Source organism: Xyrauchen texanus, chromosome 47, assembly GCF_025860055.1.
Source record: "Xyrauchen texanus isolate HMW12.3.18 chromosome 47, RBS_HiC_50CHRs, whole genome shotgun sequence".
NCBI lineage: Eukaryota > Metazoa > Chordata > Actinopteri > Cypriniformes > Catostomidae > Xyrauchen > Xyrauchen texanus.
The window spans coordinates 16,427,872-16,440,312 of NC_068322.1; positions in this window are offsets into that span (position 1 = coordinate 16,427,872).

The following is a 12,441-nucleotide window of genomic DNA, read 5'->3' on the forward strand; positions in this document are numbered from 1 at the left end:
CAGGTTTAGCTGCCTTTTGAACCTAAATTAGTTAAAGTAGACCATAGCATGGGTATAAGATCAAGGTCTAAATGCCCAAAAATGGGTTTAGCCTATATCTTGGAGATTTATCTCTGGATGAACCCTGCTAGATAGACCAGTGGTCACCAGTATATGTTTTTTAAATGGTGGTCTCCAGAATGCTAGTGTGCTAGAGTCCCAATCAGGCTTCATAACTGTCTTAACCAGTAAGACTTCCTTGGTCAGCCAGCATCACCCATTTGACCAGCTACATTTTTGATGTGAACAGCAGGACTGTGTTGATCCACCAGCTAGACCTGTACCAAACCTGCATTACCCAGCTTGGACCAGCTTGTATATTCAATTAAAATTCAGATATGCTTGGAATAAAAGCAGGTGCATATTTTGAGCAGCACTCGAAAGACTAATGCACAGGCCACAATTTGCCCTGAAGCGCTATTGTCTTGAATGAATCTTCCATTCATGTTGCCAGTGTTAATAAGATAAACCTATTATGTTGTTTTATTTTGATATTGGGAGGAGAGCCAAAGGGTAAAGGGAAGTGTGTGAATTTATATACAAAAATGTGTGTGTAGTGGGACATTTACATTAGCAATTTATTGGACACAACCATTCTTGTGTCCAATCCAGACATTTTCCCTTTAGCAAAATGTCACACTCAGATCATTGTGAAGAAACATACAGTCTTGCCAGAGAAACTGGATTAGCTTCTACTGATACTCTAATGAAAAGAAACTGACTGATTTTCCCTGTATGTGAGAGGTCAACATGCTGTTTCATGAACCATCACTAGATTTATTTTTAGAGGGTAATTTATATAACTGCAAAGCCTAGAGTACACATACTTTGTTTTTACAGATGTGTGGTCATCAGTGCCACCACTACTCTTAAACTTCTGAAGGATGGAGGTTTAATGGCAAGCCACTTTTCTTTCTCTTTCCTAGGTAAACGATAAACTGACTCAGACATGACTTTACTACAAATCTATGAAAATCTGGTAAGTCGTTGTATTATGGAGTATTATTTAAAGATTATGTCCGATGTCCTACGAATTATCTCAGCATCATCTGTATTAGAAGACTACAATGTAGGTGATTATGAATTGAAAGGTTAAAAGGTTTATTTTGGGGCATAAATGGCATCAAATGGAATAATAAAAAAATAGAGCTCTTCCATTTTCAGTCCCTTCTGCTTTTCCCCTCATTTGACGTTATAGGCTCGTTTGAGATGTCAGGACCTCACTTTGATGGTATAGTAGGTGAGAATATGCAGTTGAAGTCAGGAGTAATAAAAAAAGAACTGTTAAATTAGGCAGTTCCCATTCCCAATTCCCTAATGAACCAGCCATCTACTGTATGCAAGCGAAGCCAAATATTGTGTTCACATTCTTCGTTGCTCATGAAGTGGCTTGAAATACAGCTGCTTTTACATGAAGTTGGAGGATGAGGATAAAATTAATCCAAAAGTAATCCCATTTAGCCAAATCCTGTCAGGCTGTTCATTGCACACTGTGCCATTGCATAATTTGTGAAAACTGTGGCCTGCAACAAGAGTACTTTGGCACTGATCAGCATGACATCACAACAAGTCACACAGCATTTCTAACCAGTATGGTGATTACAGGTCCCTGCTAAAAAAAATCCAGCATTGCTGGTCACCAGCATAAATTGTGTTTTTTATATGCTGGTCCCCCAGCATGAAATGCTGGTGACTCTACCAGGTTTTTTAACCAACTTCACCAGCTGGGTTAAGCTGGTGAAAAGCGTGGCTGGACCACCAGCTTAACCAGCACTTAACCAGCATTAACAAGCTTAGACCGGCATGGGAATTGCATACTAGTACAGCTGGATATTTTAGCAGGGACGTGATCGACACAACATAGGGAAAGCAGGTTGTCCCACCCCAAACTTGCACCAGACATTAACATGTAGGACTGCTCAAACAAGCGATTATTGAAAGTGCCATAGAGCCACAATGTTTACACTTTTCAGGACGATTGGCTTACTTGTAGTTGTCTTTGCAAGATAAAGGTGCGCTCAGTCATTTTGAAACATATTAAATAAAAACATGAACACTCACATGTTTAAGACCCCAGTCATATCAGTAACCTTATAAAAGCTGTTTTATTCTACACAGAGAGGGTCCCCTCATGGGGGCGGATTACAACTGAATATTACTCGCTTTATCTCAGTAATCACCCTGTTATTGGACACTTTCAGTCATTGATTAAATTGAATGTGGCTCACTGTGAATAGTGAATTTCTACAATGGCATCGGTTGCTAAAAACCATTACATTCGAATGATACTGCATCCATGCCCATAAGTGTATGTCCAAGAAGATCTGAACAAAACTCTCTGACTGCACCTACTAAGTGTGATTGGAGAAAGTATTAAAAAAAAAATCATGCAGTTCACCTTTATATTAAGTTAAATCCTTTACAATGAAATGGCAAATTGGGAATGTTATATTCCAGAAATGACAGATCAAATGGATACAGACAGCATTCCTCTTTCCTCACTTAACAATGAGGCACGGATCAAGGTGCCTGTTATTCTAATGTCATTTCATGTCATTTTGAGACCATGTTTATCTTTTCTAAAGTAATTTGAATAATTTCTATAGGTTCTGCAGCGGAAAAGCGTATGGGCCCACTTTGGCTCCAAATGGCTCACACCTGGCAGGGCCTCCACGTTCCCGCTAAAGGGCACAGGCAAACGAGTAGAGATTAAGACACACTTCTTTAAGAAAATCTTAAGAGCCCTGCCACACTCTATTAGGCCTGCCACACTCATTTTTTAGGCATGTTGTCTTGGACTTACACTGATGGACATGGATGTAGCATAATTCAAATTTAATAGTTTTCAGTTACCGATGCCATATAAATTAACAATTCACAGTCAGCCATGATTAATTTAATACATGAGTGAAAGTGTCCAATAACAAGGTGCTTAATGAGATTAAGCAAGTAGTATTCGGCTGGTCATGTGATCTTAACATGGCAGCCCCATAGAGGAGACCCTCTCCATGTAGAATAAAACAGTTTTTATAAGGTTACTAATTTGACTTGAGAACATATACATATGTTTTAAAATGACAAATAATTTCTTAAGGAGTACAACTTTTAAATGAGGAAATAATTGGGGACGTCACGTCATGTTTAATGATGGTGGGCTGTAAAGGTTTAAAAACAAATTCGTGTATTGCCTATCCAACAAAAATGAATAGCCATTTGGGGTAATTTAGTATTTTATTTTGGTTATTTTTGGACTCATAAAAATGTATTTGAATTTAGTTTCAGTTTTTACGTTTATATTTGTATTATGTTTTGCATTTTTTATTTCAGTTTTATTTATCGTTAACATTCCTGGTGCCACCTCTTGATTGAAAGTGAAGCCTTCTTAATGTTTGGGAACTGAAGCTGGGTAACAGGACACTTGTCTTTTGTTTGTTGATAGAGAATGTGAACATGCCTATTTTGTTTATGCTCCCTTTTCTTTGCTTTGCCCCATTTTCATATTGCCCCCAATACGATGCATACTTGTGGTGTGATGTATGTATACAAGAGAAGAGTCTGGGGGTTACTCGCAAACATCTGTGGAGCAGCTTCCCTGTGTCGTGGTTTGTATACATGTGGGTTTTAGCCTGTGAGATGTTGTAGCACTAATGTGGTGCCAGTGTTGTGGTTTCCTTGTCTGCAATAAAATATAATTGAGTGACTCAGTTATAACATCAATAGGAAAGTACCACTCTAAATTTTATAGATCTGAACACAGACACATTTTTTGGAAAACATTTGTACTCCAGACAAGGGCCTGTAACAGTCAGGGATGTGTTTATGAGATTGTCTTTGAATAACATATATTCTTTATTATCTATGGATTCGCTCAGCCTTTTTAAAGTAAACTCTTTTGACCGCGAGCAAATACGAACATGTTCGATGCATCCGCATTACAACTGCTTTGTGATATTCTTTGAGTATATTTAACAGCAGGTGATTGCGATGACTAGAAATGCTATGGAATGCACATAGATAGTCCATGCAGAATGTGCTGATGCCGACAACCAAAGTATTCTTTGTTCTTTACAGGATATTATTATGCTTAATTTGCCATTGATTTAGATCATTTCTTGTATTGTATGATTTTTAGAACAAGCAAATATTTGGTAGTTTTCAGTATATTGATGTTCACGTGAGCCCATTCATTATTGCACTGTTGATTAGACTCATTCCTTGGTCACCATGTTCCTGGACCTATTCTGGAGTTTTCAGATGACCGAGTTAAACTGAAACACAAGTTCTTATTGCAGAGCAGCTGACAGTATTAACATAAAAGCAGGGTGCATTTCAGAGCATGTAGGCAAGTCTGATTATTATGCAGAAGATAGCAGGGAATGACAGAGGATCAGAGGATGCAGGATATTCATCTTAACAGCAATGATAGTTCTTGGGTGAAAATATACTGGGCATTAAAAACAGCTTTTTACAGTTCTCTCCATAACTAATCCATAAAGTTGGGTTTATAGTTTCTCTTGCACTATCTTTTGAAGGCACTGTGGTTTTTCCATTTAAATGTGAGATATTGGCACAACCATGTCGACTGAAATCGAGCATGAGAAGTCGTAACATGGCTGTGAACATCTCTTAAAAACCAACCCTTACCTTTTGACAAGAATAAAATAAATAAAAATTAACGGGAATTAAAACAAGGCTGTGAGGGATAGAGTTACCATCTCTTCAATGACATGCGCACTGTATAAAGCTGTATAAAGTTTGTCTCATGTTGTCTGGAGTTCTTTTTCTACTGAATGTTCTAGGAAAGATATTTTTCAATGTTTTGTCAATGAAACGATCCAAAAAAACTTCAAACTGCAATACAGCCCACTTGAAGAAACTGTACGTCCATCTCTCACTGCCTTGTTGTCATTCCCTTCAAAAATCAAAGATGGCACTGATGTGAATAAAGTCCCTGTGTGTTTATAATAGCAAGCAAACCTGATGTCTTTTTAGCTTTGCCCTCTTTTGCTTACCTAATCTTGGTTGGCTTTTAGCATGGCCAATTTGAGCTTCATAAGATACATTACATTTATTCCTTTAGTAGCTTTTATCCAAAGTAACCTACAAATAAGGATTTCAACAGAAGTCATTCATCCTACAGAGGCAGTAATATGAGAAGTTCTGTAATAAAAAAGTTGCAAATTGCTTAAAGAGGCACACGTATAAAGGAAGGTGAGAGACAGCGGTGAAGTTATGGAATTAGTTTTTTTATTAAGAAGAAGAGGAAAGAAGACAATTATTGCATTAGTAGGATTGGGTCAAGTGCTCGCGAAAGAAATGCGTCTTTAGATGTTTATTGATAGTGGCTAGATCATCTGCTACTCAGGTTGAATTTGGCAGGTTGTTCCACCATTGAGGAACAGTTGAAGTCAAAGTTGTGGAAAGAGATTTTGTGCCTCTGTCAGATGGAACCACAAGACACCGCTTATCCGCTGATCGTAAGCTTCTGCAGGGCACATAGTCTCTCTCTCTCTCTCTCTCTCTCTCTCTCTCTCTCTCTCTCTCTCTATATATATATATATCTATATATATATATACATATTTATATACATCGATCAGCCACAACTTTAAAACTACCTGCCTAATATTGTGTAGGTCCACCTCGTGCCACCAAAACAGCGCCAACCTGTATGACAATATGTGTATATGTATATATATATATATATATATATATATATATATATATATATAAAGGTATATACATAAGTAAATTATAGGTAAGGTTGGATAGTTTTTTCCAAGCAAGCAGTAATTTCGCAAAAAGTGTACAAATATTATTTATTTTGTGTATGTAGGTCAAATGATAACTATAAAATTACCTTAGCAAGACAAAGGAGACATTTTATTTAATAGAAAATGTAATTTCCTTCACCATCATCTCACCACGAAATTCTATTAAACAGAATACAGAATTTGATATGTGCTGGAAATCATGGGACATTTTACATCACAATGACAGAAATGTCTTGTGATGCATGTACATACACTTTTGGACATTGTTAGTAGAAAAATAAAAATATATAAACAATAAAATAATTTTTAAACAAAAATTTACTTTCTAGAAATCCACAGTACTGAAAGTGCCCGAAGTTGAAGAACTCCTACAGTATATCTTTATCAATGTTGTGGTGTTGCAACACAATCTTTATGTTGCATATAAACAGTAGAGGTTCTAGCATGTATGGCGCCCTGGGCAAAACCCGTTTCAGCATGCCCCCAAAGTTGTTGACTTTGTATATGTTTGTGTGAGCGGTAGTTGAAGAACTCCTAGTTGAAGAACTCCTACAGTATATCTTTATCAATGTTCTGGTGTTGCAACACAATTTTTATGTTGCATATAAACAGTAGAGGTTGTAGCATGTATGGCGCCCTGGGCAAAACCCGTTTCAGCACGCCCCCAAAGTTGTTGACTTTGTATATGTTTGTGTGAGCGGTAGTTATGTTCTGTACTTTGCGTACTGTTTTGAATGCGTTCTAACAGTTCAAAGAACACCCAAACCTTAGCGTCTTCACATTAGTCATAGCAAATCATCCCTCTTTAGTCTGTATGAGGTTTCGCTCTTCCTCTATATAAAATTAGAAAAGGCAGGTTATTACAGTCACTGGACAGGATGTTGTGATGGTTTGGGCTTCAGCTGGGTTTTCCATTCACATATTTTTATGCATATTCTGGGACATTGCACAAACACTGCTGCTTGGAAGCACCAAGATTCAAATAAAATCAAATTTGCATAAAAACATATTCGCTCACTTGAGGTGGATAATTTTTTTAATAAGTAAAAAGAAATGCACTATGATGAAAATGAACTGTGATGAAACACATTTACCAAATCAACTCCTGTCGAATTGATTAGGAATACAAGATGCGCTTCAAAAAAGTAATGAGTGAATAACTCTAGAAGAATCCAAAGCCTACAAAGAGTTTGGAGACCAAACAGGTTGAATGCAATCTTGAACTGTGCTGAAGAGTATTTATTGACACTTTTGAAGAAATATCTTGTACTGTAGATCCACACAGCAAAGACATAAGGGTGTGTTGCAAATAAGGATAGTTTGAGCATAGACTTCTGGTTCTTCTTCTTTTCAGCCTCAGCAGTGAAAATGAAAAATGGTGGTTGTAATCATGATTTAGCGCCTGTTATCCACACAGTAAACATTTCAAAGGTTTTCAGGTCAGTACAGCTGTGAAATCTCAGTCAAACGACGGACAAGCATAGCACCAAAACTGATTGGCATTTTGACCATGTGGCATTGGTCATATCTGAGAGAGTTAGACAGTGAGAGACACACAGAGAGAGGGGTTTGGATCAAGAGTGGGAATAATGTGAAATATGGCAGTAAGGACTGGCTTGTTCTCCATGTTTTCTTATGTTCTGTGTCGGCGGGTGTCTCAACAGGAGAGGAGGAAATGTAAGACAGTATCTGTCATCGAGAGAGACAAATCAATAGAAAACAACACGTACATTAAACAATCACTGACACATTCCTGTTTCAGCCATGGATAGATGCAAATTAGTATGACAGAAAATGTCTATCACAGATGTCTACCAAGGCTCTTGTCTGCTTGTCAGAACTGATTTAAGAATGAACACAGTTCCTCAATGGTCTCACAGACTTGCAGAATCCATCAACTCTTCAGAACATTATGTAGTTTCTTATACATTACAGCTGTTGGTATCATAAGCATCCTCTTGAGCTCCTTTTGTACCACCAGGATTTCAACCAGTGAACCAGATGGCTTTCCCTCTGTTTCTTCGGTTCTCCTTGAATGACTGTAATTCAAGAGTAAGAGTGGGAGACTCAAACTCTCTGAACCACTTCCCACAGCTCCTCTCTCACAGATGTCTGACCTTTTGGTTCATGTTGGAGATTGTGAGTGGACGGAAAGCCTTATACAACATCTGCACAAATACTTTCACCTGACAGAGCATGCTGACTCTTTCGCTGTCCCATTGCCAAATCTCAGCACAATGACCCAACACGGCTTCCAACGGCTGGCTGACCGACCTGGAAAAGCTATTAGCCATCACTGTAGAGAAGGTTTACACCAGAATGCTCCAGAGCCAGGCTGCTTTACACTGAGACGTTTTACAAGCAATGGGATTAATTGGGCTTTAAAAACTGCATCTTGAGTGTTTGTCCTTATTTGGGGTGAAAATACAGCATTGTGATATTGCTTTGTTGGTTAACTCTGTACTGCATCTCCATTGGTCACACTTTTGACTCATCATATTCCCCATCATGCAAGAAACCCTATAGAAAGGACTATTCAGCATTTTGGACATGATGGAAGATTGTAGGCTTTTTGTTTTTGATCAAGTTTTTGCCTTTGGGCTGTTCTTTTTATTTTATTGTATTTTTTACAAGATTTTTCGAGTATGCCTCATATTCTGTGCCATTGCCTCTACATGTCTCTGATGTTTACTGAGTATCAGCTTTCAGTAAGTCTTCAGAATATCCCTCCGAGCGCCACGTCTCCAGAGTTATAAATTTGGTTTCAGGATAATCATGAAGTATTCTTCAAATTGTGCATAGCTTTCATAAAACAAATTTCCATTCAGTTCTACACCACAGCTGCTTAAAAGCTTCAAAACACAAGTGTTTAAGACTTATTTGTGGTTTTCAAATTTTAATTCCCATTGTAGAACTTCAAGGATTCACATGCATAACTGGAGGGCAACATTTAAAGGGGCATTCAGTAGTTCTCTAGCTAGTGTTAGCATTGCTCTTCTTTGTGTGCTTTAACTACCAATGTTATAGTGATGTTAAATGCTATACTGCCATCTTTCGATGTGGATCAGCATGATCGTCTCTGCTGCCCCTGCCAGCTTTGGAATATACTTATTTATATATAATGTTTATTTATTACTCCTATAATATAATTGCTTTGCCTAAAAAAAAAATGTCAGAAATCAAGTGAACATGCTTCTACTGTTAAGGTTGGATTATTATTGTCCCTCATATCAATAATCTTTGGAGACTATGTTTCACATTATTTCTAAAGACAGTTATTACCTTTATTAGGGAACTGCTTAGCTTAAATATAAACCTCAATTATCTAGCAATACAGAATGTTATGGTAAAGGAAAGATTAGAATTGTTTTGATGATCAAATTTTGCATGTCCATGAATACTTATTTGACTTGTTTTATTTCCAAGCAACCAACGTCATGGTTTACACAAAATCTACAACAATCGCTGTACCAAGCTACTTTGCACTAAATAAATGAAGATTTAGATGCCTTACCGTTACCGTTGTTTACTGTAGTTTTTTGCCTTTGCCGGTCTTTCAGTCTGCTTGCTTGAAGCAAGTTGCTTCAGACCTTTTTTTGCTTCTTAGGTAGTACAGCTACTAGATCTACCATTGTCTCCACAGCTAAGGATGTTGGTTTTCTTCATTTCAAAATAAAAAAAAATTAAATAAAACGTAAACTCACATTTGCTTTTTACGGCACTATTGGTTAGGTTCCAGTTAAAGCTCTAGGTAAGGGAGGTAGGTTTTATTTAATTAAAAACTCCTTAAGAGCATCTTTTTGAGAGTTTATTTAACTTGCTTTTAGTGCCCCTCAGTGGACATTTCACCTTGCAGCGATACATGTAATGAACCATGTAATATCATTTTGCAAAAATTTTGCCAAAGTCTGGTAAGTTTCATGAGATCAGGCTATTTTAAAAATGTCTTAAACAAGTGCTTGGTAAAATATTTTTTATAAATATTCATGGCAATAATAAAAAAAAGGCCAATGTGTACCATTTAGGTTAAATGCTTGCACCGTAATAATTAAGAGAACTAACCAGGACTGCCCCACATGTCCAAATCATCTATGATGTCACTATGTGATGATTTCCAGAGCAATATGTTTGCCTTTGTGGATTCAGTATAGACTTCCGCTTCCTGGGAGTCCACATTGGGGAGGGCCTGACCTGGAGCGCCAACACCTCTGAGCTACTGAAAAAGGCCCAGCAGAGACTTTACTTCCTGAGAATACACCAGCTGCACAGTGGCTCAGAGGATAGCGCTGCAGAGGGTCATCAACACGGCCCAAAAAATCGCCGGCTGCCCTCTCCCCACACTGGAAGAACTACACAGCTCCAGTTTCATCAAAAAAGCACAGAACATTATAAAGGACTCTTCACACCCTGGACACTCTCTGTTTGAGTTGTTGCCATCAGGCAGACGACTCAGATCAGTCAAAACAAGGACAAACAGATTCAAACACAGCTTTTATCCTACAGCAATTACCATACTCAATACTGCTAATTAATTATGAAGTAATACTGTTTACAATTAACTGTAAAAAAGGGATGTGCAATGATAAAATGTACTTTTATGTGGGTATGTGGGCATACTTGGGCAGTTTTTATATATACAATTTATTGATTATCTTTTTTTTTTTTTTACATTTTTACATTTTTACATTGTACTGGTGACAATGACAATAAAAGGATCTATCTATCTATCTATCTATCTATCTATCTATCTATCTATCTATCTATCTATCTATCTATCTATCTATCTAATGTTCAGCTTTGCAGAGTTTTTTTTTTTATTTCATACTGTAATACTCTACTAGTACTAGTGTAAAAGGAGTGTTAAGAGTAACATGAGTGTTAAGAAATGCATACAAGTTCATGATCTTGAATGCCCTACCTTGGGTATGACATCTATTTAAACAAATTTTTGATTGGTCAGTGATAACATAACATTTATGCCATTGGTATTATAGACAGAGCTGCCTTTTAGCTGAAGCATAGGAATGCACAAAAGGCTTTTGGTTTCAAAACTGGAGATCCAACGCCCTCTCCTGGAAAAGACAAAGTTCAGCAATAGCCAGTAGACGACATATGAATCATCCAAACACATAATTTCCCAGATCTGTATCAGCATAAGGCAGAAGAGATACAAAAATGTCATTTAAATTGTCATCCATGATGTGGGTCATTTTTTTAAAAGGAATATGCTTCAAGCTTTTGTTGTATTGAAAAATGTATACCAGACTTTTAGAATGCTCTGATGAGGCTTAGGCACTAAAATGTTTGCTTGGCAAGACTGGCACAACTAACAAGAATAAAGAGAAATTAAGACTTAAAATTAGCCATTATTCAGTGAAGGCTTGAGAGTGAGCTCTCAAGGTGTTGACACCTTAAATGCATAAATTACATTACAACATTTTAAATTCCTCCATGTTCACATATTAATGTCCATCTTTAAAATATTTAGTTTAATATTTTAATAAGTTGTCACAACTGGGGCATGTTGTCTCCAAATTTCAACATGTTTGCATATTTTTTCCAGGGCACATAGATCAGTCGTTTTTTGAAGCTAAGAATTTTAAGAAATAGAACAATACAGAAACTGACTTTCAAAAATAAATAAAACCTTACTGAGAAATAGTAACTGGAGTAAAAAGTGTGACAGCTAGCCTTTGTCTCCCCATATAAGGAGAGGTTCTATAGCACTAAAATGTTGCCAATTGTGCTCCATTGAAAAAATTAGGAGCTTTTAACATTAACATAACATAAGTTGAATTCAGATTCACAATCAGAATTAATTTACAGTCGGCTCAGTCGGATATTAGTATTGTGTCTAAAGCATTTTTAGTATAATAAGGACATATGGGGATGGGAACATGAAACTGTACTTGAAGTACTTTCACATAGAATCACTGAGCCTGTATGCTGGCTGTTCCAAAATATGGTTAAAGGAATATTCTGGGATCAGTAGAAGTTAAACTCAAATTGACTGTGTTTGTGGCATAATGTTGATTCAGAGAGAGGTAATCACTGCACTCTCCTAGCTGATATAATTGCATTCAGAAAGTATTCAGTCCAATTTTTTCAAATTTTGTTATGTTTGCAAAGAAGCACCTAAAGGACTCTCAGACTGTGAGAAACAAGATTCTCTGTCTGATGAAACGAAGATTGAACTGTTTGACCTCAGTTCCAAGCATTATGTCTGGAGGAAACCAGCACCGCTCATCACCTGCTCAATAACATCACAACGGTGAAGCATGGTGGTGGTAGCATCAAGCTGTGGGGGGTTATTCAGCGGCAGGGAATGAGGGACTGGTCAGGGTGGAAGGAAAGCTGAGCGCAGCAAAATACAGACAATGACCCTAAGCACACAGCCAAGACAACGCAAGAGTGGCTTAGGGTCAACTCTGTGAATGGGTAATAAAAACTCACCTGATATCATAATAACGCACCTGAATGTCTTTGGATGAACTCCAAAGGGTTTTGTTGGGCCATGATTTGTGGTGTGTTATTCGGGAAGAGTTGAAAAAAGGTCGCTTGCGCACCACAACAGAGAGTGAATGAAACAACAGAATATTTAGCAGAGACGGCCACTTCTATTAAAATGAA